The 24,740-nt window shown below is 36.6% G+C and overlaps 1 protein-coding gene and 1 long non-coding RNA gene across 3 annotated transcripts in view; one reads left to right on the top strand and one right to left on the bottom strand.

Annotated features, from left to right (window-relative positions):
* Positions 1-24,740, bottom strand: part of LOC129912504 (golgin subfamily B member 1) — a 72,149-nt gene that overhangs the window by 25,463 nt on the left and 21,946 nt on the right. The window lies entirely within an intron of this gene.
* LOC129912505 (uncharacterized) lies at positions 8,777-10,125 on the top strand. Of its 2 annotated transcripts, none has more exons than XR_008771837.1 (4): positions 8,777-9,255; positions 9,385-9,596; positions 9,653-9,951; positions 10,012-10,125. It is a non-coding gene; the product is annotated as an uncharacterized LOC129912505 (long non-coding RNA). The 2 variants fall into 2 exon arrangements; XR_008771838.1 differs by having other exon boundaries at positions 8,779-9,184.

The following is a 24,740-nucleotide window of genomic DNA, read 5'->3' as shown; positions in this document are numbered from 1 at the left end:
CAAGGCGGAGTAGAATCTCTACCTGTAAGAGAACAATCCGGAGGTTAGGAAAGCTGGACTGGGACCAGATGTCCGAGGATGACAGAATGAGGCTGCACAATGCTCGTGCCTTTATGGACAGGGAGGGCTTGGGAAAAGCTAAACTTATCCCAAACCCCCCCTCTTCAGAAATTCCGAGTAGTAAGACCGTGATGAGACCACCTGCCCCCCATGTTTCAAAACAAGGGAAAGGGGACTTCCCATCTACGTCGGGTGCTACTGCCTTGATAGCAAACGAGCAATCGTCTGGAAAGGATACTACCGACCTGATCGTGAGGACACACGTCGTTGCGTCTGACAACTCATCAACCAGAAAGGTCGTATCATCTGGTGGTGCGAGTGATAAAGTAGATGGAAAAGGCACAAATGTCGAGGGGATGGATAAAATGGGGATAACTTGGTGGGCCGTAGCCCACAGGTTACCCAAAACACCACCATCGATTCCGTAACCGTAAACCGTATGACCAAAGGCCAAAAGAAAAAAACGGACTTGATCACGCGGACACATGTCGTTGTGCCTAGCCTTTCATCTGCCGAATCAGTCCTACCGTCTGGTGGTACGACTGGTCTGGTCGGTGAGTTAGACAATACTGTCGAGGGAAAGGGCAAAGTGGGGTGCGAAGCTAACTTGGTGGGCCGTAGCCCACAGGATAACCGAAACACTACCACCGAACCCGACCCCGCAAACCAATCGATCAATTCGACGTTCCAGAGCCTAGCTACGGTCATATGCAAAAAGACCAGGGTTAGACCGATCGATGAAAGCGAGATTCGCCGCCGTCAGAATCGAAACGCTGAGAAGATTGTCCGTCGCTTTGCTAAGAGGACTCCCGAGTCCCTCACGGCAAAAGAGCGAGTAGCACTGGACAAATCACAACAGCGTTTACGTGCAGTGGCAGAACAGGGAATTGAAAGCACACCTAGCACCTCCAAAAGAGCTAGGAACGATGCTAATTCACCTACCAGCTCTTCGCCTAACAAGACGAAGAAGAAGTATAGAACCTCTCAGGATAACGTAAAAGGTCACCACGTCGCCATAGCTGACTATGGTAAGCCTACACGCAAACTGACTGAAGACGAATGGCATCTCCTTGAACTAAGAATCCTGGAGCAAGTCAATGAGGCTATCGTCAAGAGCTGGACGGTTCCACTCTTCGGTAACCTTAAGACTGTCCATGGTTTCAAGGTGATGTGCTGTGAGAATGACGTGACTCTCGAATGGCTTCGGGAGTTCTTGCAGAAAACATCAGCTCCATGGCAAGGCGCCGAATTACGTCTCATCGACGTAAAGGAGATAAAAGATCTCAACAGACCTCTTGGAAGGCTGTTGGTCAAAGGCCCGACCCTTCCCAGCGAACGGCTTGAGAGATACATCCTATCCCTGAATAGTGATCTCTTGAGCAGAGAATGGGAATGGGTCAAGTGTGAAAGAACGAATGATGGCACCGAAGTGGTGGTGAGATTGAGTCACAAATCTTTACCACTCCTGAGGAAGGCTGACTTTAAGGTACGCGTTGGGATCACTAGGTGCAAACTTAGATTGATTCGCAACGAGAGAATACAGGTTAGTAATGCGTTGAACTTAAACTTTATTATATAAATGGAATTGAAAATCTTACAAATCAATCTTCATCATAGTAAAGCCTCAACTGCTAACCTTGTCTACCTCATGGAGAGTAGACAATACGACGTAGCCCTGATACAGGAACCCTGGGTTGTAAGAGGGAATATCAAGGGTCTACAATCTAAAGAACTACTGCTGTACAAGTCAAATCTTGACAGTCAAAATAGTAACCCTAGAACATGCATAGTAGCTAAGAAACAGTTTAATCTTTTTCTTCTAACTACTTACAGCAACATTGACCAGACTACGGTAAAATTGGAGCGTGATGGGCTCCCAATGCTCATCCTCTCGTCCACTTACATGCCGTATGACGGTACAGAAGGACCACCAGCAGATATCACTGAAACGTTGGTATCTTTTGCAAGTAAGAATAAATTTGATATTATTTTAGGTTGTGGTTCTAACTCACACCATGTGCAATGGGGAAGCACTGATACTAATACCAGGGGCGAGTCCCTTTTTGAATTTATTATCGAAAAAAACTTGCTCGTAGCTAATAGAGGCAACACCCCTACCTTTGTTACAAAAACACGGGAAGAAGTTCTTGATATTACCTTGATGAGTAATTCAGTTACTTGCCAATTAGAACAATGGAAGGTTTTAGATGAAATCTCTTTCTCCGACCATCGGCTAATAGAATTCTATGTCCCTGATGTTGCCCGGCACATTAAGCCTTTTAGGAATAATAGGCGTACCGATTGGCATGTCTTCAACAGGGAAATAGTAAAAAACATTAGTCACTTAAACATTGACAATAACCTAAACACAAATGGTCTTGATAAACTGACAGAGGAATTCACAGGAATTCTACGCGATGCATTGGACAAAAGCTGTCCTCTCATTACCGCGGCGAAGAAAAACAACAAACCACCCTGGTGGACTGTTGAGCTCACTAGCATAAGAAAAGAAACAAGAAAACTGTTCAACCGTGCTAAACGCACTAGAGCAGAAAGTGACTGGGAATCTTACAAATAGTCCAGTAAATAAAGGAGTTTTACCCTACAAAAGGTCCGGTAGTTCTAAATTTTTGATATGTTGTTAGGTATGGTTAGTAGATAGAAAAACCAAATTTCCACAACCACGCCCCCTCCGCCCCCTTCAGCATCACCGAAAAACCATAGAAATCTGGCACTTTTTTCACTTTTATGCCCATAACTTTCTTCTGGTGCATTTTACTGAAAAAAAGTTGTTGGTAGACTTGTAGAAAACATAATTTCCTATGAAAATGACCTTGGTAGTATTTTTATACATCCAAAAACAACGAAGTTATGAAGCTTCCAAAAACATGTAAAATTTCGGATTTTGCAATATTTTCAGTTTCTTGTCACTTAACAGTGCTATAACTCTTTAACAATTGACTTTTACGCAAAAGTCTTCATAATCAATCTTATAGACAATTTAATTACCTAAAATAAAATGTAACCCACTTTGATTTTGTGAATCAAATAACCGAGTTAGGGCTAAAATAGTAAAAAAGTATTTTTGATAGTTTTAGAAAATTTTTTAATTATCCATTAAATGAAGGATTTGAATCCCACAAAAAGTCGGGTGGTTCTTATTCTATATTTAATCAGGTTCTAATGGTAGATTGAAAAAAAAATTCATAGCCACGCCCCCTCCGCCCCCTTAACCATACCCCAAAAACCAATTCTGCATTTTTTCAGTTTTATGCCCATAGCTTCCTTCTGGTCATTTAAATGTGAAAAATTAATGTGCAAAATTGTAGAACACAAAATTTTCTACAACTTGCACATCCAATATCCACCAAACTAAGAATTTTCAAAAAAAAGTTACAATTTCCGTTTTTCTTTATTTTCAGTTTCTTACCTGTTTACAGCGCTATAACTTCCCAATTTTTAATTTTTAGCCAAAAATCCTTTTGTAGGGAATTCATTTGCATAACTTTATTATTTTGATAAGAACCAGGTAATAGTAAGTGTTTTTATTTAATAAAAGTCGTATTTCTTAATAACCTAGTTTAATATCTCATGCGCTTATAAAGCGGTGGGCTATGAGTGGACGAAGGTAAAAGAATTGCGTTATGAGGGGAAGGGGTAGCAGGTGGGGAAATATAGAAGTAATAGGTGGAGTTGAAGATGGTGAATTATGAGAAAAGTTGGCTTCGTTGAATTTTTCTTCAAATTGATCGATGATATCTGATCTTCTTCGTCGACATCTTCATAAAAAATTCAAGTGGACGATTTTGACAGGATTGTCCACAGCAAAAATTACAGAATGTGGAACATTTAAGTCCCTCTTTCCTGCATCTGCCAGCTCCCATGCATCTAGGCACATAGGTATTTGCATGACACAGCTTTCATCAATTTTTGGGGAGCAGGATCTTGCACAGTTTTAATGGGTTGCAATACGTGGCATCCTCTCGTCCAGCCCCATTTCAGAGGTTTTTCTCAATACCCATCCACGCCATGATCTGGTGATAAGTCCGGAGGAAATGAAAGTGTGCTGGATCTGTTGTACGCGGTAGTTTGCACAAATTAAGTTAGTTGAACTGCTCATAAATTTGAAATATCGAAGAGAGCTTAGAGATATGACTACTGTCCTCTCCATATAAAGCCAACAAGATATGTTCTTCCGCCTCCGATACTTTCTGATCTCTGGCATTTGGGTCCTTAGCTTCTCTGCAGCTTCAAGAGCAGAGGGGTTTTTGAAACATTTTGCAAAATTTGTTTTTTTCCGAAAACAAAGATGTTTGAGGTGGTGTCACATTCACTTATGGCATGAATGAGACGTTCTCCATAGAATTGAATGTGAAAAATGGAGAATTCATCAGATAAATTGATCCTCCCAGGTTTTCGAAGGTACATACACGTTCTCTGCCCTAGGGAATCCGTAACAAAAGTGTGAAAACAAAAAGTATTCACGACTTTTGGTATTAGGTAGGAAAGTATGAACAGATAAAAGTATTCAAGGAAAAAAGTATGCGCGACAAAAGTTCGAAAAATGGAAAACTATTATTTTGACTGGGTTTTGATCTGGCAATAGTTACAAAGAGAAATGAGAATTTGCGAACACAAATGTGGCGATGGACAATTCTGATTGGTCAAAAAAGAATAAATAGACGAATTTATTGTTAGATAGGGCTGGGGTCTCAGAAAAAAGAGACTATATAGATATTCATAAGGATAGGAGTAGGAGGTCTAAATTTAATTTTCAGTCTCGCAGCTGCGATGAGCGAGGCAAGGTTAAGAGTGCGCTCGATTATTTTTTTTTAATTAGGGAGAGTGGAGTATTTGTATGGAAGGTGGACGTCCCGCGGCCAATATATTGTTATATATATATGTATATGTAGGTATGTAGGTACGTTGAATCACAAGGTATGTAATGTATGTTCTAAAAAGATAGTGCATGTAGGTCGGGTTGGGACAAGAAAAAATTCGTAGAGGAGAGGGAGAGTTCTATTCCCTTATACTTTTCAAAAACATGGCTTAGCTTGGAAAAAAACATTATTAAAAATCAACGGTTATACTCACAACGACGTGCTATCACTTCTTGTAAAGCCAATAAATTTTTAATTCATTTTGTTATTAAATAAAACTGTTTTCAGGAATGATTTTTGAAAAAAAAAAAAATAGTTTTCCAAGTTATAACATAAAAAAAGAACAAAGTTCTATGTAAGTTCTAATTTTGTTTTCAAAATAGAAAACCGAATCCAAAAATGTTTTGTCTTATTCGAAAAAGATAAAAACAAAACTAGTTTTTTTGTAAGAAAATCTTTTATTTTTGGTGTATCTATCTGCATGGTTGATACCAATTAGCGATTTAAGAAAATACTTAATTTGGTATAGGGTGTTTTCATAAACGTCTGCCTAACTTGGCCTGCGTTAGTCGTGTTCATAAAGTAAGATCTGCTATCGAACTAACTTAGTCCAACTGCAGTACTGCTGTTCATGAACGTCATTTATGTCGTCAACGTCCGTTGGGCATATTGCGCAGCCAAAATTGTATGGCTGCAGATCTCCCCAAGAAGTTTATTTTGCTCTTGATTCCATGTTTTTATTGTTAAAAAATGTAAATATCTATTGTAAAAAAAAATTGAAAGGCAAACATATACCTATTAGAGTGGTGCAAAAAATGTTACTTTTTTCATTTTTCGAAGAATTTAAATTTTAATGAAACAGAAAATTTCTAAATTCTGTTTTTTGATACAATGAGTTTAAATTAATTTTTTTTGTATTAGGGTGGCTCTAAAAAATGTTATCTTCTACAGTTGCTCGTGGAATACGAAAAAATTCAACGTGGATATTATTTTGACCAAATTATCGAAGAAAAAAAATTTTGCATTGGGATTTCCTGGCGAAAAGTTATTCACATTCTGCAATCTTCTTGTATTTTCAACATTTTTCAGGTAATTTGTCAGGCATTCGACGGCTCTTCACTCACTTAAATTTTGGTGCCGAACAAGAAACCAGTTAAGCGGAAAATCTAAATTCCCTTCGGGTGAAACTCAATTTTAAATTCCGGGCGAACAAAAATATTCCGGGCGGAAAACATTTCACGTGAAACTCACAATAGGGCAAAGTATATTTTACATTTACTCTTGGAATTCAACCAAAACCGATTTAATTATTAAATTAAAATATTGCTATAGCAAACAAACAAACTTTCTGTGCACTAAAACTAATTTTTTTTTTTTCAAACTCAAAACAAAATTTTTTTGAACACCCAAATTAAAATTATTTTTTTCCATTCAATAATTTGTTTCAAACCATTGTTTTTTTTATTCCGCTAATAAAAGTAGAAGAAAATATGTATTTTTAATTAAAGGAGTGAATATTGACAAATAACCAAACTGCAGGTTGAATTAGAATTTCCAATTAAATTTTGCGAGCAATGTCAATGTGTAAATCAAGCCAATAAACGCAAAAACCTGAACAATAACCTTTTTATTCAATATAATGCATTTTTTAAGAGATTCGCCGTCAGAAGCTTGCAGAAAATATTTTTTCAAATACCTACCGTGAACTGGTATTCTTTGCAGGTTATTGTTAATGTACTCATGAAGTTAAATTTTTCCTTTCCTCTTTCAATACGTTTGGACCTCTCTATAGTCTCAATGGCGAGTCGTTTTTTTTTCGTTTTGATTTCACGGTGCTCTTATTGCAATCATTCTTGCGTTGTCAATTTTCAATTATTATCCTTACCAATTTGATTTTAGGCATGTACTTGAACTAGAATATAATATTTTTAATTAATATACATATTAAAACAATATTTTAATATTTCCAAATCCAACGATATATTTTTCAAGAAAATCGGTTAAAAATTGGCTAAGAAATGAATTTTTAACGACTTCCCACAGGCAGAAACACGAAAATTTCATATTTAACGTTTTTTTGCTTCTCATACACATTTTAAAAATTTTCCATACCATAACACCATATTCATAAATTTTGGCTCAAATTGAAAAACAAAAAAACATTGCAAAAATTGACAGCATACAGAAAAAAATATTCTAAAATAAAGTCAAATTAAAAAAAAATATTCTTTTCAGCCTGAGATTTGAACAAGTAGTCTTCAGCTATGCAGATTTGGAGAAAAATGGGATCGCAGTTATCTAAATCTCACCATTTAATTTTACCAATACTCATTAATACCAAATATACTAATCTCCGGACATTTCCTACCCGTCTGTTACTTTCTAACATACTCATAACAGATATAATCAACGTAATTTCATTTCCCTAAACAGATGAGATTTATCTAACTGCCCAACAGACCCCTATCAGGTGGAGCGTCAATTCTGACTCTGATTCGTCCGGGCTCGAAAAAAAATCTGTGAATTGTAAAATGTGTGAAGTGTAAAATTGGGTACAATTTGAAAATTTTTGTTTTGGAGAGGGGGAGGGAGCTTTTAAAAGAAAGCTCTTTCAAGTTCTAAAAGTTCGGTTGACTGTTAAATAACAGATTGACAGAATTGACAGCATTGACAGCCAGACCATAGATTGGGAGCTTTCGAGGGAGCTTCGAAGGGAGAGCTTTTCAATTTAGTTTTGGAAACAAATGTGGATGGTAGGGTGCGTTCTAAAAGTTCGGTTGACTGTTAAATAACAGATTGACAGAATTTAGACGGAATTGACAGGCAGACCATAGATTGGTAAATTTTTGACAATTAAATGTCACATTTGACAAATTCAAGACAAAAATAACAGACCAGCTTCACAAATCGGAAAATATACCTTTAATGACCTCAGAACACAGTGAATGACACCGCGGGAAAACCGTGGAACACGGCGTAAGACCGCGGAATTAACCGTGGACCACCGCGAATGATCGCGGAAAAAACCGTGGAACACCGTGACTGACCGCGGAAAAACCGCGGAACATCGCGAAAAAACGCGGTAAAAACCGCGAAAAAAACCGCGGGTTCGCGGTTTTTTCTCCGGTCGATTAAGATGTTCCGCGGTTTTTTTCGCGGTTTTTTCTCTGGTCATTCCCGGTGGTCCGCGTTTTTTTTCGCGGTTTTTACCTGGGTCATTCACGGTGTTCCACAGTTTTTGCCGTGGTCATTCGCGGTGGTCCACGGTTTTTCCCGCGATCGTTCGCGATGTTCTGTGGTTTTTTCGCGGTCAGTCACGGTGTTCCACGGTTTTTTCCGCGATCATTCTTTGTGGTCCACGGTTAATTCCGCGGTCTTACGCCGTGTTCCACGGTTTTCCCGCGGTGTCATTCACTGTGTTCTGAGGTCATTAAAGGTATATTTTCCGATTTGTGAAGCTGGTCTGTTATTTTTGTCTTGAATTTGTCAAATGTGACATTTAATTGTCAAAAATTTACCAATCTATGGTCTGCCTGTCAATTCCGTCTAAATTCTGTCAATCTGTTATTTAACAGTCAACCGAACTTTTAGAACGCACCCTACCATCCACATTTGTTTCCAAAACTAAATTGAAAAGCTCTCCCTTCGAAGCTCCCTCGAAAGCTCCCAATCTATGGTCTGGCTGTCAATGCTGTCAATTCTGTCAATCTGTTATTTAACAGTCAACCGAACTTTTAGAACTTGAAAGAGCTTTCTTTTAAAAGCTCCCTCCCCCTCTCCAAAACAAAAATTTTCAAATTGTACCCAATTTTACACTTCACACATTTTACAATTCACAGATTTTTTTTCGAGCCCGGACGAATCAGAGTCAGAATTGACGCTCCACCTGATAGGGGTCTGTTGGGCAGTTAGATAAATCTCATCTGTTTAGGGAAATGAAATTACGTTGATTATATCTGTTATGAGTATGTTAGAAAGTAACAGACGGGTAGGAAATGTCCGGAGATTAGTATATTTGGTATTAATGAGTATTGGTAAAATTAAATGGTGAGATTTAGATAACTGCGATCCCATTTTTCTCCAAATCTGCATAGCTGAAGACTACTTGTTCAAATCTCAGGCTGAAAAGAATATTTTTTTTTAATTTGACTTTATTTTAGAATATTTTTTTCTGTATGCTGTCAATTTTTGCAATGTTTTTTTGTTTTTCAATTTGAGCCAAAATTTATGAATATGGTGTTATGGTATGGAAAATTTTTAAAATGTGTATGAGAAGCAAAAAAACGTTAAATATGAAATTTTCGTGTTTCTGCCTGTGGGAAGTCGTTAAAAATTCATTTCTTAGCCAATTTTCAACCGATTTTCTTGAAAAATATATCGTTGGATTTGGAAATATTAAAATATTGTTTTAATATGTATATTAATTAAAAATATTATATTCTAGTTCAAGTACATGCCTAAAATCAAATTGGAAAGGATAATAATTGAAAATTGACAACGCAAGAATGATTGCAATAAGAGCACCGTGAAATCAAAACGAAAAAAAAACGACTCGCCATTGAGACTATAGAGAGGTCCAAACGTATTGAAAGAGGAAAGGAAAAATTTAACTTCATGAGTACATTAACAATAACCTGCAAAGAATACCAGTTCACGGTAGGTATTTGAAAAAATATTTTCTGCAAGCTTCTGACGGCGAATTGCGCTTTTAGCCATAAAGTCCCAAAAGGTTCCAAGCTCAACACAGGAGTTCAAAGCAACAGGCTATTAGTTGGTAAGGAATATGAACCTAATCCTCTCCAATATAAAGTCTGGTTTCTGTTTTAAAAATAAAAAAAATTATTGAATCGACAAAAAAAATTAAAGTTTGGAACTGGAAATGATTCAAGGGTTGGAGTTATTAATCCCTTTGGCGTAGCAGGGAACTAATTCCACTTAGAGAGTTAGAGTTAGTTCTCGCTCCGTGGGAACGAAATAATTTTTAGTAAACTGGATTTAGTTTCTATGCTAGGTGAGAATTGAATGTTAAATTAGATAAAATTAAATTAAATTAATCGTTTTATAATCGAAGGAATTCCGGCGATTTTAGATTTCCATTTTACAAAAGAGCTGCAACACAAAATGACACGTACTATATATAAACATCCAACTTTTTAATAGCCTTTTTTAGTAACTCAAAAACTAAGCGAAGTTTAAATAAATTTAAATTTCTATTAAAACCTATTATACAACATGAGGATTTTGTGGCGATCTCTTAAAAAATGCATTATATTGAATAAAAAGGTTATTGTTCAGGTTTTTGCGTTTATTGGCTTGATTTACACATTGACATTGCTCGCAAAATTTAATTGGAAATTCTAATTCAACCTGCAGTTTGGTTATTTGTCAATATTCACTCCTTTAATTAAAAATACATATTTTCTTCTACTTTTATTAGCGGAATAAAAAAAACAATGGTTTGAAACAAATTATTGAATGGAAAAAAATAATTTTAATTTGGGTGTTCAAAAAAATTTTGTTTTGAGTTTGAAAAAAAAAAAATTAGTTTTAGTGCACAGAAAGTTTGTTTGTTTGCTATAGCAATATTTTAATTTAATAATTAAATCGGTTTTGGTTGAATTCCAAGAGTAAATGTAAAATATACTTTGCCCTATTGTGAGTTTCACGTGAAATGTTTTCCGCCCGGAATATTTTTGTTCGCCCGGAATTTAAAATTGAGTTTCACCCGAAGGGAATTTAGATTTTGCGCTTAACTGGTTTCTTGTTCGGCACCAAAATTTAAGTGAGTGAAGAGCCGTCGAATGCCTGACAAATTACCTGAAAAATGTTGAAAATACAAGAAGATTGCAGAATGTGAATAACTTTTCGCCAGGAAATCCCAATGCAAAATTTTTTTTCTTCGATAATTTGGTCAAAATAATATCCACGTTGAATTTTTTCGTATTCCACGAGCAACTGTAGAAGATAACATTTTTTAGAGCCACCCTAATACAAAAAAAATTAATTTAAACTCATTGTATCAAAAAACAGAATTTAGAAATTTTCTGTTTCATTAAAATTTAAATTCTTCGAAAAATGAAAAAAGTAACATTTTTTGCACCACTCTAATAGGTATATGTTTGCCTTTCAATTTTTTTTTACAATAGATATTTACATTTTTTAACAATAAAAACATGGAATCAAGAGCAAAATAAACTTCTTGGGGAGATCTGCAGCCATACAATTTTGGCTGCGCAATATGCCCGACGCACAGTGGGGAAAAGGCGGAAAAAACCCAACTTTCGGAAGTACGATTTATTTTGATACTGCACGTGTTTCTAACAGTAAATTAGTTGAAGAATCAGAAAATGAAAACTGTTTTTCAAAAAAAAAAAATTGTGGTCCTGGAGATTATCGCTCAAAGTTGAAAAGCAGTGAAAACTGATAAAAATACAAGTAGTTTCAAAATGATCTATTTTCCTTAAAATTTAAAGGTTTGAAAAATTTTTTTTTGTAAATAGGCTTAAAATAAATTGACAAACAATATGGTACATTAGTTTAGCGAAAAAGAATTGAATACAATTTTTTTGACAAGAAAACATTCAATTTTAGTGACTTTTTAGGTTCAAATTAGGTTTTAACTACTGCCTCCGTCTGCCTCTGTTGGCGGATAGGTTTTCCTAGATAGTATTGAATCTCAGCAATAGTTTAAAAAAAAAATCTCACCCGAAGACGTCCGTATTCGGTTTTTATAGCAATTTCAATCTGAAAAAGTCATTCAAAAAACAAAAAAAAAAAAATAAGGCAAAAAAGAAATATGCAGCTATTTTCGCCAGACAAATCTTTCTAAATGTATTTTGGTATGCTGAATCTGAATGTGAAGTCCGTTTTGCTAAACAGCCCAAAATTTTTGATAAGATTGCAAAAAAAAATTTTAAACCCACAATTTTAAAGTTTTTCCCAATTTAGTCGCTGTTGGGATCAGGAGTTTGTGTTAATGAAACCTGCATTGCACATTTACCTATTAAAACAAATGTTTTTTTCACTAAGCCACTTTTTTTACTTTATTTATAACTATCGGAATCGGAATACAGGAAAACTGGTTATTTGAAGATTCTCTTATCTTTAGTTCCACTTGTTTCCAAAAAAAGGATGGAATGATTTGATGGAATGTTCCGCTAATTGAAGGAAAAGTTTAGGCTTGGTAGCCGTTTAAATTTTAGAACTAACCAAGGAAAAAAAAGTTTCCAAGAAAGTTATATTTTGAAAAAAATGCCATACCTACCGTTTTTGGACATTTTTCCTTTTTTGAAAATTTTTGATTTTTTTTTTTTGATTTATGTAAAATTTAAACGGTATTTATTAATAAAATGTTCAAATAAACTCAAAAAAATTTGATTTTTTTAAAAAAGCGATTGGAAGTAAGTCATTTACAGCTGCAAAAACTTGATTTCTGATTTTTTAATATAATTTTTTTCTGAGTGGGCGTGGCAATGGGTGGTCATTGGTGTAGATTTGTCTTGCTATTAGCTACCTTTCCTACAAATTTCATGAAAATTGGTTCAGTAGTTTAGTTTTAATTGAGTTTTTTCCGGTCTCCCATACAAGTTGCCCCACAGTGCGACGGACGTTGACGACATAAATGACGTTCATGAACAGCAGTACTGCAGTTGGACTAAGTTAGTTCGATAGCAGATCTTACTTTATGAACACGACTAACGCAGGCCAAGTTAGGCAGACGTTTATGAAAACACCCTATACCAAATTAAGTATTTTCTTAAATCGCTAATTGGTATCAACCATGCAGATAGATACACCAAAAATAAAAGATTTTCTTACAAAAAAACTAGTTTTGTTTTTATCTTTTTCGAATAAGACAAAACATTTTTGGATTCGGTTTTCTATTTTGAAAACAAAATTAGAACTTACATAGAACTTTGTTCTTTTTTTATGTTATAACTTGGAAAACTATTTTTTTTTTTTTCAAAAATCATTCCTGAAAACAGTTTTATTTAATAACAAAATGAATTAAAAATTTATTGGCTTTACAAGAAGTGATAGCACGTCGTTGTGAGTATAACCGTTGATTTTTAATAATGTTTTTTTCCAAGCTAAGCCATGTTTTTGAAAAGTATAAGGGAATAGAACTCTCCCTCTCCTCTACGAATTTTTTCTTGTCCCAACCCGACCTACATGCACTATCTTTTTAGAACATACATTACATACCTTGTGATTCAACGTACCTACATATACATATATATATAACAATATATTGGCCGCGGGACGTCCACCTTCCATACAAATACTCCACTCTCCCTAATTAAAAAAAAATAATCGAGCGCACTCTTAACCTTGCCTCGCTCATCGCAGCTGCGAGACTGAAAATTAAATTTAGACCTCCTACTCCTATCCTTATGAATATCTATATACTCTCTTTTTTTCTGAGACCCCAGCCCTATCTAACAATAAATTCGTCTATTTATTCTTTTTTGACCAATCAGAATTGTCCATCGCCACATTTGTGTTCGCAAATTCTCATTTCTCTTTGTAACTATTGCCAGATCAAAACCCAGTCAAAATAATAGTTTTCCATTTTTCGAACTTTTGTCGCGCATACTTTTTTCCTTGAATACTTTTATCTGTTCATACTTTCCTACCTAATACTAAAAGTCGTGAACACTTTTTGTTTTCACACTTTTGACGGGTTCCCCTGCCCTAGGTATAGTAAGTCGATGTCTTCCTCAAAAATCTTTGAAACTCTATGGTACCTGCTTTAGATACTAATTCTGGCGCAACTGGAAGAAAGCATCCTTACGTTCGAGTTGAATCAGGGGTGGTTGTGGTTGCATGATAGTAGAAACTTAAAGTAGCTGCGCCTCGTGGTGATTTGATGAAAAGCCAAGGGATGTAATCATATAAATGAGAAGCTCAGGACCTTCCTATACATATACACTTATTCTTGTTTGAAGGGGGAAAGGAAGGATCGGGGACGAGCAGCAGCTTTAACAGCATGGGATAAGGCCAAACATTTCCTTTTCCATTTATCCAAAGGGCCACTCTTATTCTTCAGTATTACAGTTTCAAAAAATAGAGGATGGGTAAGGGTACTCATCTGTATTGTAAACTTTAGACCGAATGACTTCCAAAACTGTGCCTGCGGCTGCTTTGACTACTCTCAACCTTTTAACCTTCTCCATACTTCTTAGGCAAACAGGATTTGACTGTTTTATTATCCATTTTATAATCACCCGTATTGTGATTTACAACTGTCAATCGATTGTTGATAAATACTGTAATTTTGGGTTTTTAAACCAAAATTATAGGAAAACTGGTCAACTGGAATTTTGTAATTAGATTTCTTTATAACGACTAGGACCATTCTCTGCTTTCAAAACTTTTTTTAATTAAGTAATAAGATATTAAAATTAAATTTGTATCAACTTCCGATTGATAGTTGTATATTAGGGTGGTCCTTATTTTACTCTTTTTCGAAAATTGAGTGCGACGCCCCCTAGATTGGTTCCAAATCAGGAAAAAAAATACCCTATTTTTTTTTAAATTTTTATCTCTGACCCTTCCTGGCCCTATTTTGATAAGAAGTTACTATAGCAAGGGCGATATTCTGTATCCAGTGTTGGGTAAATGGCGGATTTTTGATATAAACTTCTTAATTAAATATGGTCAGGAAGGGTTAGGAATACAAATTTGAAAAAATTAGGGCTTTTTTTTCCTGATTTGGAACCACTCTAGGGGACGTCCCCAATTTTTTGTTCCTAAGGACCACCCTGTTGTATATAGCAATAAAGCTGAACCTCCTTCAATCGTACTTGTCAACTCATCAACTCATATATGAAACTTCATAAAACTGAAAAAATGCAGAATTGGTTTTTGGAGTATGGTTAAGGGGGCGGAGGGGGCGTGGCTATGAATTTTTTTTTCAATCTACCATTAGAACCTGATTAAATATAGAATAAGAACCACCCGACTTTTTGTGGGATTCAAATCCTTCATTTAATGGATAATTAAAAAATTTTCTAAAACTATCAAAAATACTTTTTTACTATTTTAGCCCTAACTCGGTTATTTGATTCACAAAATCAAAGTGGGTTACATTTTATTTTAGGTAATTAAATTGTCTATAAGATTGATTATGAAGACTTTTGCGTAAAAGTCAATTGTTAAAGAGTTATAGCACTGTTAAGTGACAAGAAACTGAAAATATTGCAAAATCCGAAATTTTACATGTTTTTGGAAGCTTCATAACTTCGTTGTTTTTGGATGTATAAAAATACTACCAAGGTCATTTTCATAGGAAATTATGTTTTCTACAAGTCTACCAACAACTTTTTTTCAGTAAAATGCACCAGAAGAAAGTTATGGGCATAAAAGTGAAAAAAGTGCCAGATTTCTATGGTTTTTCGGTGATGCTGAAGGGGGCGGAGGGGGCGTGGTTGTGGAAATTTGGTTTTTCTATCTACTAACCATACCTAACAACATATCAAAAATTTAGAACTACCGGACCTTTTGTAGGGTAACCCCCTTTTTTTTAGCTTCATTTATTGGACTAAAAACCAGTCAGAGAAAGTTCAAGACAGAAACTCAACGAGCCAAACGTAGCTCCTGGAGAAACTTCTGTAGCACTATCGAATGTACTAACCATTCGGCGAGACTAAGGAGAATACTCTCCAAGACGAATACCTCTATAGGGTCCCTAAAAGGGCCTGATAATCGATGGACAGAATCCTGTCAAGACAGTCTAAAACTCCTGGTGGAAGCCCATTTCCCAGGTTGTAACTCTGAATTGGAAAATGATTCTACAAACTCTTTGCACTCAATATGTGAAATTCCTAGAGAAATTATTACGAAAGAAAAGTTGACCTGGGCCATCAACTCCTTCTCTCCTTATAAATCTCCAGGCCTAGATGGCGTCTTCCCCTTGATGCTGCAAAAAAGTAGTGAATTCATTATTCCATACCTGATCACAATATTCCAAAATAGCCTACAATTGGGATATGTCCCTAAAACATGGCGTGAAGTCAAAGTTGTCTTTATACCAAAAGCTGGTAAATCCAGTTATACAGAACCCAAAGATTTCAGACCTATCAGTCTAACTTCTTTTACACTCAAGACACTTGAAAGGTTAATCGATATACATATCCGCAGTTATTTGAGACCGGAGACTATATCACCCTTTCAGCATGCATACACAAAAGGTAGAAGTGTAGAGACAGCTTTACACTGTGCAGTCAGAACAATAGAAAAGTCACTTGTGGTTAAAGAATATACCCTCGCAGCATTTCTAGACATAGAAGGAGCATTCAATAATGTTCATAACAGTGCAATTGAAAAAGCACTCACTGATCTTAAAATAGAAGACACGGTCATAAAATGGATCGTGTGCATGTTGAAAAACAGACAAATAAATAGTGAATTAGGTGGGTCACATATAAAAATGTACGCATCTAGAGGAACCCCACAAGGCGGTATTCTATCACCTCTTCTTTGGATGAATGAGATTCTCATCAAACTGAATAACAGCGGTGTCAAGGTTATAGCCTACGCGGACGATCTAGCTCTTCTAGCGACAGGTAAATACCTAACCACTGTAAGCGAACAATTAGAAAGCGGATTATCCAAGGTCAGTAACTGGACCAGGAGATGCGGTCTTAAAGTAAACCCCCTTAAAACAGAACTGGTACTTTTCACAAACAGAAGGAAAATTCCTCCTTTTGCAGTGCCAAAAATTGATGGCACCCCACTTAAGATTTCGGATAAAGCGAAATATCTCGGAGTGATCTTGGATAAGAAACTTAACTGGGGTCCAAACATTCAAGAAAGATATAAGAAAGCCACGTTTGCACTTTACTCATGCAATAGAATTCTTGGCAGAAACTGGGGACCAAATCCCAAAATAATCATGTGGATGTATACCGCCATTGTCAGACCCATTCTGACTTATGGCAGTTTAGTCTGGTGGCAAGCTCTGGAGAAATCCACGAACTTGAAGACCCTAACCAAAGTACAAAGAGCAGCATGCATTAGCACTACGGGGGTGATGAGGTCCACTCCAACCGCAGGTCTGGAAGCAATCCTTAATCTCACTCCCTTAGATCTATTTGTACAAGAACTAGCAGCGAACAGCGCCCTACGACTCAGTCAAACTAACATTTGGAATACTAGTCAAAACGGCCATACTACGATCCTTTCTAACTACGTTGGCAACAACGTAAGTACAGATTACATGACCCCTTACTTAGACTTCAACCTGTCTTTTAATGTCAGTTTCCCTAACAGACAAGATTGGGAAAACAGTGTACCTTTCTCAATGAGTCGACTATCGCCATCTTTACTGATGGTTCGAAAATGAACACTGGGGTTGGTGCAGGTTTTTACTCACAAAACCTTAACCTTGCCAGTTCCTTCAGGCTCCCCGATCACAGCAGTGTCTTCCAAGCCGAGATATTGGCAGTGAAAAATGCTGCTAAACAAATATCCATGATGGCGATATCACCTGCTGACATCACCTTTTTCATTGATAGCCAAGCAGCAATAAAAGCGATTTCTGCCGCCTTAATCAAGTCAAAGCTTGTTTCTTGCTGTCGCGAAGAGCTTAGGGTTCTTGGTATGCAGCATAATGTAAGACTCTGCTGGGTTCCCGGCCACTGTGATGTGTTCGGCAACGAAAAAGCGGATGAACTTGCAAGGGAGGGCTCAGTTCTTGATCTCTCATAGACCATAACATCAGAATCCCACAATGTGAAATAAAGCGAAATATCGTCAACAAGATTTCTCAAAAAACCAATGATAGATGGAACCTCCTAGAATCCTGCGGTCACACCAGGAAACTATGGCCGAACCTCGACAAGAAAAAATCAAATAAGATCTTACTACTTCCTTAAGATCCCTAATAGGCGTCCTAACGGGTCATAACCTACTAGGATACCACAAAAAGAAAATGGGGCTTAGTACGGATGATCTATGCAGAGGCTGCGGAAATGAGGACGAACAGGAAAACACTGTTCACTTCCTCTGTCACTGCCCAGCACTCTGTCGCACTAGGAAAAAATTCTTAGGAAGTTACTTCTTTAATGAATTAGAAGAACTATCGGAACTCTCAGGCAATAGCCTACTGAAATTTGTCAAGTCCTCTAAATGGCTTGAACAACCATAGCATTCATAGGTTAACACTTTTTCATGAAGTTACAATACTTCAGGGTATCACAAGGGATCTACATTCATCTAAGTGTGACGGTAACAAAATCAACTGTCAGCCCATATAACCTAACCTAACCTAACCTAATGTTGGAGTTGGTGCTGTTTTATCGCAAGTTCATGACAGAGAAGAAAAGGTCGTTGCCTATTTCAGCAAGGTACTCTCGAAACAAGAAAGAAACTATTGCGTGACCAGAAGGGAACTTCTAGCTCTAGTATTGGCAACAAAGCACTTCCATAAGTACATCTATGGACAGAAGTTCCTTCTTCGCACAGATCATGGTGCACTAAATTGGCTTTTGAACCTCAAAAATCCAGAGGGTCAAGTAGCAAGATGGATCGAGATACTTCAGACGTATCAAGGTCAGATTCAACATCGAAGAGGAAAGCTGCATTCAAATGCAGACGCATTATCTCGGCGCCCGTGCAAGCAAGACTGCAAGCATTGCACACGACTAGAAGAAAAGGAAGTTGTCGCTGTTAGAAGAACGAGAGCTGATCCCATTTGCGGCTGGAGTAATGAAGAACTCAGAATGGCCCAACAGGAAGATTCGGACATCGAACCCATCCTTGCATGGAAGGAACATCAAGAGAAACCAGAATGGGCCGACATCTCCGACCGAAGCCCCACTCTAAAAGCATATTGGGTACAATGGGACTCACTTCATGTGCAAGAAGGGCTACTCAGGCGTAAGTGGGAATCCGCAGATGGTAAATCCTATGTAATGCAGCTAGTCGTACCGCAGTCAAAGGTAAATGATGTTCTCCGAGAGATGCACGGTGGAATTTCTGGAGGACATTTAGGCATCAACAAGACGCTGGAAAAGCTACGACAGCAATTCTACTGGTTACGTATGAGAGAAGACGTTGAAAAGTGGTGCCGAAAATGTGATACTTGTGCCGCTAGCAAAGGACCAGCTAGAAAAATCCAAAGCAAGATGCAGCAGTACAATGTGGGTGCACCTTTTGAGAGAATTGCAATAGACGTAGAAGGTCCTTTTCCCGAAACCAACAACGGAAATCGATACATCCTTGTAGTGATGGACTACTTCAGCAAATGGCCTGAGGCATTTGCCATTCCAAACCAGGAAACCAAAACAGTTGTAGATAAGATTGTCTTTCATTGGGTGAGCAGGTTCGGAGTACCCATGGAAATTCATTCCGACCAAGGAAGGAACTTCGAATCTAAGATCTTTCAAGAGGTTTGCTCACTCCTTGGCATCAAGAAGACGCGAACAACACCGCTTCATCCACAATCTGATGGGATGGTTGAGCGATTTAACAGGACACTTAAGGAACACCTGTCAAAAGTAGTCAATGATAATCAACGAGACTGGGACCGTCATATTCAATTATTCTTGATGGCTTATAGAAGTGCAACACATAGTTCTACTGGACATACACCATCGGAAGTCCTATTTGGCTCAACAATACGCCTGCCAAGTGAGATAAAATTTGGAAGTGTTCCAAACGAGCCACATCAAATGGATGAGTACGTAGATAACCTGAAAGGAACACTGGCTGACATTCATCAACGGACAAGGACAAATATAAAAGCGTCTAGTGACAGGATGAAAACAAGATATGACGCACGAGCGACAGCAACAGGGTTTCAAGAAGGAGAACTTGTGTGGTTTTACAATCCCCACCGACAAAAGGGACTATCACCGAAGCTACAACAAAACTGGGAAGGCCCTTACACAGTAATAACCAGAACTAACGACGTGGTTTACCGTATACAAAGAGGGGTAAGAAGCAAACTAAAGGTAGCTCATTTTGACCGTTTACATCGTTATCATGGTGAAAGAAGCAATGGAGTTGTTCGGGACGAACAATCCTAAGAGGGGAACAATGTAACGATGAATTACTGAACTACTTTTAAGATAAAAGTCTGAACACACTACCTACTACTGCAAAGGTAGAAATGTGAACGGACCTTTAGTAATTAAGAAACTACCCTCTGAACACATCCCAAAATATCCCACTAGACTGGAAGTATGAAGCGCCCCTCCTGGAAAGGAAGTTTCGAGAAGCAAAGACGAGAACCTTCGAAGACATTCTCGAATATCGAAATTCCGGTATAAAAGGGCAGCGTAGACACCGACCGGACACAGTTTAATCTTGAAAGTGAAAGAGTACAGTACAAAGTGAAATAAAGTGTTGCGAATTGTTAGTAGTAAATAAAGTGATTTAAAAGTGTGTTTGTTTGAGCGAATAATAAAAGTAAATTGAGTTGAAATAAAGTGTGTTCTTATTTGAACGGAAATATAAGTGGAAATTAAATAAGTTTTATTGTGAACCCGGAATAAAAACATTACAATATCTTTTGAATTTCTAGAAAAATTTTCGGGGAGGGTTAAACCCCGTAACCCCCACACAAATTCAGAATTCATATTGAGATGGTATGCGTTAAAACATAGAATTGATTTCGTTTAGTGGACGTTCCATTGAAAATTGGTTCTGAAAACTTTGTCAACTTCTAAAGAATACTGCTAAGGGCCCAACTATAATAGGCATATGCGCGCATGGAACGAACTGCTTCGTCCTGTTTCTGAAAACATGAGGAGTAGCCATAATGAACATACGCGCTCATAGCCTTCTGTCACAATTTACATTTTTGTTTCCATAATTCTTGTAAAAATAACGCGTTGAATTTATACCAAAATATTTTTAAAGCTGTTTTTATTCAATTCACAATTCGTTTACCACAATTTTATTAATTGAAAATTATTTTAATTTTTCCATCCCCCTTGCATCCATATTGTTCACAATTTATTCTGAGAAATGTACTCATGTCGTGCGGTTCAGAGCGCACGGCATATGCTTAACGAAAGTTAACAAGGCGCGCATATGCGCATTATGGCTATCCAATAAGAATTGTCTATGTTCGACAACATGGCCATAAGCCCATGCGCGCATATGCCTATTATAGTTGGGCCTTAATATTGGAAATGAATCTATAGCGTGAAGGCCCAACTATTATAGACGGACGGGAACGGAAGCTTATGTCAAAACCGAACGAACCGTTTCTTTCCGATTGTCAAATGCATCCGTTTACCCATAATTGTTTTAAAAGAACGGAAGCATTATTATGTCAAGTTGTTTTTGCTTTCGAGAATTCATGTTTCATTTTCTTTCAGACTTACAAAACTTTATGTAAAAATAAAAAGAAAAAACACATTTTAAATTGATTAAGATTTATTTTGTATAATAATCTAGTATGGTGTACCAGAGAATTAAGCAATGATAAATAAAATCGTAGTCCTTCGTTTCAAGCCATTTCACATTCTTGGCGATGTTGGGCAGAAAATTATTACACTAAATCTTTTTTATAATATTTTAAATAAGTTTATTTGATAAAATAACAAAACTTATAAATGTTTTGTGAAACACAAAAATGAATTGACTTAACTTTCATTAAAAGTTTTTTTCTTTTTTAAGATATGTCAAATTTGCGGACGTAAATTGAGAAAGGAAAGTGAGTTAACGTCCGAAAACAAAACTGAACGAAACCGAGCAATCCGCTATTATGACTGTGACATCTGATTTGCATGTATTTGGGAATTTTCGTAAGTCAATGTACGCACTCTTCCGACTCTATTATAGTTGGGCCTTGAAGCCATTGCAATCCAGCCATTTCACTACACTACACACACATGTCCGGTGACTGCTGTGAGTCAGAGCTGACAGCAGTCACTATTTTGTTTCTTATAAATTATAATCATTTATTTAAGTTATATTATGCATACATACTACTACTACTATGTTTGTTTATTGGATAATTGTTACACCTTTTTTTAATGACAACAGAATACAGAATACATCATCCCATAATCTGATGAATATGTCAGGCGCTTATAATTATGCATTACATAAACCAAGGTCTTAATTTTCATTATCACAAAAAAAATTATTTTGCAGACCAAAACATTTTTAACGACCACGCAACATGAACATATTTTGGGTTTAAATTTCATTTTTGTAAGCACGAACGAAACGAAATTTTCCATACAAAATTTTGGTAGCGAAATCTTGAACGAAATTAAATTTGTTTTGTTTTTGCTTTTTAACTTATTTTCTGATGCCTTTTCTTGAATTTTTTTATTTGTATTTTTATTATTTTTTCTTTGCTATAATACGCGGTGGTATTTTTTAGTTAACATGTTCGCTGTTGACTCTTGAGTCTTGACTTTGGAGACTTTAAAATTTTTAGTTTCGCTTCTGCAGCGTACTAGGCTTAAGGAATATATTTTGTATAAGCTTTTGTCTCATGTGCGATTTGCGAGGGGCTTAAAGCTATGATTATACCGAAATAGGTCAACACGTTGACTCTCGACGAAAAATGACGCGACAATCTGCCCCAAGAGTGTCACATCGTGTGATCATCAACGAAAACTGTAGTTATTGCGTTGACGGGTACGATGACAATCGCGTTCACAAACACTTTTGGGCAGAGATACCCAAAGGAGATGGGAAACTTTCGTACGTTTTACCCCCCAAAACCCATTTGTTTATTTCGTGTTGTTGTAATCTCTTGTATTCGTGAATAGATGTGAAAAACACACATAGTGTAGCCACGGTGTTTTTACGCACACCTAGCCAAAAATGTACGATTTTTTACGCATACTTAGGCAAAAGCGTCCGTTTTTTCACGCATACTTAGTCAAAAATGTCCGACGGAGCTTGTAGGCAAACCAGTATGACATCAGAAGTTTCCCATCTCCTTCTGTGTATCTCTGCTTTTGGGTCAACGCGTTGACGATGGGGTTTTAAGACTGCCTGTCATCGCAATGACCGTGTCCCAGCGTTGACGGGGCAGAATTAAATAACGTGTCATCGTCTCAGTTTGACATTGTTGAATTATCTAGTTAAGATTTTACATATGCGCAGGTAGCTTTACATGAGTAGGGATAGATAGACTATGTGTGCCGTGCTGATCCTTTGTATACAGCAATAAAAGAATGCATAGATTGGGTTTATGACTCACATCTGGAAGCAGCATGTTGTGTCTACAAGGGATGCGGCGCGTCATACAGTCGATATCCCTATTCAAATAGAGATAAGATAGGTTAAGAAATATTTGTATTAGATATAAGAAATAGCTGTAATGTAGTTTAGTTTTACTTAAATAAAGGAGTTCAGTTTTAGACACGACACAGAGCAGTCGTTTTATTTGAAATAATAATGGTGTTAAATTCTTCATGGTGACCCCGACGTGATTAATTTGAATACGTGTATCGAGCTAAAGTAAATTCTTTTTAGTTGCTGTACTGTGGAATTTATATGGGAGGATATTCATAAGGAATATTCAATTGGTAAGTTCCAGACAATTAAAAATTTAAAATTATTTACTTACCCTTCATTTGAAATCCAACTGAGGCAGAGATGGATGAAATTAGAAGTTTACAATCAAGACTTCAGTCATTCAAAGCTGCCTTAGAGGACTTCAAAGTTGGAGTCAAGACACCCGACTCACTCAAGGTGCCCAACAATCGTTTGTAGCTTACTACAAAAATTTTGGCGATGAGGGCGAACTGACTAAAGTCTATGTATCTTTATGTATAGAACATAGCAATTTAATGAACAACACTTCAAATGGAGACTGTTCATTTAAAAATTTTAGAATTGGAAGAATTGATGAGAAATTTTCATTTGAAAAATCTTCCGTCACTTCTCCGCCTAAATTTTGTTTTGGTACACCAGAAGAGAACCTTTCGAATGTTCGAGAGGAAGGCTCCTCTTGGAACCGGACTGAAAAACGTTTCACTCAAAGTTCATATGCTTCTGACTATGACTTGGGGAATCGTAAATTAAAATTTGAAAAGGAAAATACTCCTTAAAAAACTCTTCCATTGACATTAGTTCTACTAAAGATTCGTGGTATGTAAACTTTACGTTTGGTAATCCAAAAGTCAGCCTATCGGAAAAAGTTCGAGAGGAATATACCATAAGGAATTCTATTAGTGATAATGACTTTAACCTGGGAAGATGTAATAAGCTTCAAAATGAAGCAGAAAACAGGAGATTTTCATTCGAAACTCCATGTGCTAATAATCTACATATTGTAGAAGAGCACACAAAACGGATTCCCTTAGAGGAAACTCCAATTAAAAGGCCAGTTATAACAGGTCATAATTTTAAGAAGCCTATTATAAAGGCATCTGTAAATTCAATTTTGAATTGCATTATGGGATGTAAATCCTTTCATTCCACACATCAATGCCTTAAATTTAATAATTTGAGTATGAAGGTAAAATGGAGAAAAATTCTGACTAACAAATTGTGCTTTAAATGTTTAAAAGGTAAACATTCAAGTAAGGATTGTCACGAGCGTGGCTGTGAAATTTGTCTCGGCAATCACAGCACCTTACTCCATAAAAATAAGCTGATTTCTGAAAACACTAAAGTTGATGTGATTCTGAGTGATCATACGGTGAAAGAAAAGGCCTTATATTTGGATGAGGTAAGTTCTTATGAAGAAGAATTTGACGTGAGTGGACTAGCCGTAACAAAAAATCCAACTCACAACAAATTATCTGACAAAAAGGTACATGATGTGATCCATGGTGGTTCAATGGTGGATGACAATGTTATTTTCAAAGAAGAAAA

The sequence above is a fragment of the Episyrphus balteatus genome, chromosome 2, assembly GCF_945859705.1.
Source record: "Episyrphus balteatus chromosome 2, idEpiBalt1.1, whole genome shotgun sequence".
Lineage (NCBI taxonomy): Eukaryota > Metazoa > Arthropoda > Insecta > Diptera > Syrphidae > Episyrphus > Episyrphus balteatus.
This window is presented reverse-complemented; position numbering and strand designations above follow the sequence as displayed.